Raw genomic sequence first — 3,377 nt, 5'->3', positions numbered from 1 at the left:
AAAAGATATTATAAATTTGAATCAATGTGGTGTGTACATAAAATATCTAAAAGGCATACATCTAAATGAAGGGTTTAAACTCTTGTGGTGGTGAGACAGTAGGAAATTTAAAAAGTTTTGTTCACTGCACTGTTAATATAAAATTGAGTTAGATGTCTTTTTTTTCTCTTAAAATTAACAATTGTAGTAAACTTTCCTCATAACTTAAAAAAAAAAGATTAAACTGACCAGTCACAGTGGATAAAACATCGCCCTGGGATGCTGAGGATCCAGGTTCAAAACCCTGAGGTCACTGGCTTGAGCAGAGCTCACCAGTTTGAGTGTGGGGTCACTGGCTTGAGCATGGAATCATAGCCATGACTCTATGGTTTCTGGCTTGAGCAAGGGTCACTGGCTCGGCTGCCTGTCCCCAGTTAAGGCACATATGAGAAAGCAATCAATGAACAACTAAAGTGTTGCAATTACAAGTTGATACTTCTCATTTCTCTCCCTTCTTGTTTGTCTCTTTCACACACACACACTCTCTGTCTCTCTATCTCACTTAAAAAAAAGATTATACTATTATATCAAGCCAGAAGGAACACTTTCCCATTACAGATTTGGTACCTGGAATCAGACACAAATGGTTTCTGTTTAGATGCTATCAAATATTATATTTTTTATAATGACCAAATCATTTTATCTCTCTGAGCCTTAATTCTCTTACTTTGTAAGCTTCTGTAAAAATAGTTGTTATGAAAATTAAATGCATTTGAACATGTTAAACACAATGCCTGTCACTTAGTAAATCCTCCAAAAATATGTAGTTCTTATATGATTGTCTAAACTGGATACTCAGAAGGCACATAGTCTTAGTGGCTCACCTTCTAATATAAAGCCTCTGGCACATACATTAAAAAGTAATATCTCTATTCAATTTATTCAAGGAGACCTCTAGGTTGTACTAGAAAAAATGTATTGTTACAAGTACAAATTTTGTTACAAATTTTAATTTAAAAACAGATAAAAAGAAAATATTCTCAGACTTTATCAGCCTATAGGTAAGAATAAAATATCCTTAACATTGTTTAGCTGAATAACGCTTGTGGTATGTATTTATTTGATAAATACACCCAATACCTTTGCAAAGTTTCAATAATTAAATCTGGAAGTCCTTGGGATGACTTATTTATGGTTAGAATCAGCATGCATTTTTTTTTTTTGTATTTTTCTGAAGCTAGAAACGGGGAGGCAGTCAGACAGACTCCCGCATGCGCCTGACCGGGATCCACCAGGCACACCCACCAGGGGGCGATGCTCTGCCCATCCAGGGCATTGCTCTGTTGAGACCAGAGCCATTCTAGCGCCTGAGGCAGAGGCCATGGAGCCATCCTCAGCACCTGGGCCAACTTTGCTCCAATGGAGCCTCGGCTGCGGGAAGGAAGAGAGAGACAGAGAGGAAGGAGAGGGGGAGGAGTGGAAAAGCAGATGGGTGCTTCTCCTGTGTGCCCTGGCCGGGAATTGAACCCGGGACTCCTGCACTCCAGGCCGACGCTCTACCACTGAGCCAACCGGCCAGGGCTCAGCATGCATTTTATGGGTGCTTTCCCTCTTCCTCTTACTGGATGCTTGTGGGGCATGATCTCTCCTGCTTAAATATACTCTGCTTCTCAGTGTGCCTTCACATTCCACTGGGAACCTCAAATCCATTCAGGCAAATTCTCTATGATTTTCCAGGTGCAAAGCTGAGCAAAGAAAAAAGGAGACTGACCCAACCTCAATAGAACTCAGGTCTTGTTGCTGGGTCCTGGTGTGACAACAGGTGTCCGGCTGCATTCACCTGATTAAAACCTGAACTTCCCCTTCCCTTTCTTCTTTCCACTTCCTGCCAAAGAAAGAAAGACAAAAACAGAAGCAAACTGAGACATTTACTCTTCTCCAGTCCCTTTCTTCATGGGATTCCCAGGTTCCACAGCACATTCTCAATGAGACTGCGTGGCCGCTTAGCTGTCTTTCTAGAGTGACTCTAGAGAATAATGTATGTTCTGTCAAAGCTCTGCAGAATTCTCCCAACTCTCATTCAAGTTCCAATTTTGTGAAGACAGCAAGATGATGAGGCATATTTGTTTAGGATTTTCTTTTCCCTAATCTGGCTGTACAGAATGGGCAGTACTGGCTTGTTACTGGACTCCAGATGTCTTATTTCCTAGTCCTAGAAAGGACTCTGATTTTATTCAGGAGAAGAATGACTTGATGCTAAGTCTGTGATTAAAAATAAGTTTCAAGTAAACAGGTTACTGGGGGAAGAATCCCAAGGCTATGCAAAGAAATTATAGTTAATTCTAAACATGACAGACCTTAAAACTATTATAAGACAGTAATAATAGCAGTTCTACAGATGATTAAAAAGCCATTTTCTAAAATATTCTCACTGGAGCTTTTTAAAGAAAGAAAACATTTAATTGCTTCAATCAAGCATAACTACTTTCTACTTATGGTATAATTTGTATACTCTGATCTCACGGTGTGTGACTCTCTGTCATAATTTTATAAGTATATATTCCCCACTGCAGTGATCGGCGATCATGAATTGTGAATAATTCCCTGATCATTAAAGTACTGCTAAAAGGTCAAAAAACAAAGCACAGCAAATAGAGGTAGGGTGGGAAGCCTTGTTTGTGTTTACTCTATAAATATGAATTAAGTAAACTATGTCCACTTGGAACACATTCAAAACATACACAAACAAGTGACAAAAATCAGTTTTTCAAGGATTTTTGGTAAAAACAAACAAAAAAATAGGAAGCAAACTAAAACAAAAAACCTGAGCATGCCTAATGCCTTTTCTGCCTCAAGTAGCAATTATTTCAATGCAATTCAAACAAGCTTTACTTTGCAACATTTAAACCTGCTGCAACTCTTTAATGTATAGGTTAAACCATACTGACAGGAAACAAGAAACTACCTAAAGGTTGTCCCAAAGGAACCATTTTAGAATATAGTAATACCATTACTTAGTTAAGTAACATCAAATCTTTACAATATTTAAATAACTCAGAAGATAGGGTATGGAGAAGTAACCTCTATTTAAATAGCTTAGGCAGCTCCTCGATGTGAATGAGTTATATAATGCTAATACAAATGAAAACAATCCAGGTTTACTTGGACTAGAGGAGAATTCAGGATTATGGGAACTGAGTACTGTGCTAACCGTAAACACCAGCAGTCAGCTAGCTGTCATATCTCATTGTCCTGAAATAATAAAAACATCTTATGTATTTAAACCTTATATGCAATTGCCTATTTCCCCATATATTGTCTCCATTTCTTTTAAGGGAGGTCTACTGTCTGCTCTTCCCACTCCCACCTCTGTTCTCTGTGCTTCGACTGTGGCATGC

The 3,377-nt window shown here is 38.5% G+C and overlaps 1 non-coding gene across 1 annotated transcript; it reads right to left on the bottom strand.

Annotated features, from left to right (window-relative positions):
* Nucleotides 1–1,485: 1,485 nt before the first annotated feature.
* On the bottom strand, nt 1,486–1,561 carry TRNAS-GGA (transfer RNA serine (anticodon GGA)). The gene has a single exon. It is a non-coding gene; the product is annotated as a tRNA-Ser (tRNA).
* Between the last annotated feature and the right edge of the window lie 1,816 nt (nt 1,562–3,377).

Source organism: Saccopteryx bilineata, chromosome 3 (assembly GCF_036850765.1).
Source record: "Saccopteryx bilineata isolate mSacBil1 chromosome 3, mSacBil1_pri_phased_curated, whole genome shotgun sequence".
Classification (NCBI taxonomy): Eukaryota; Metazoa; Chordata; class Mammalia; order Chiroptera; family Emballonuridae; genus Saccopteryx; species Saccopteryx bilineata.
The sequence above is the reverse complement of the archived record's forward strand: the minus strand, read 5'-3'. Positions and strand labels throughout refer to the sequence as shown.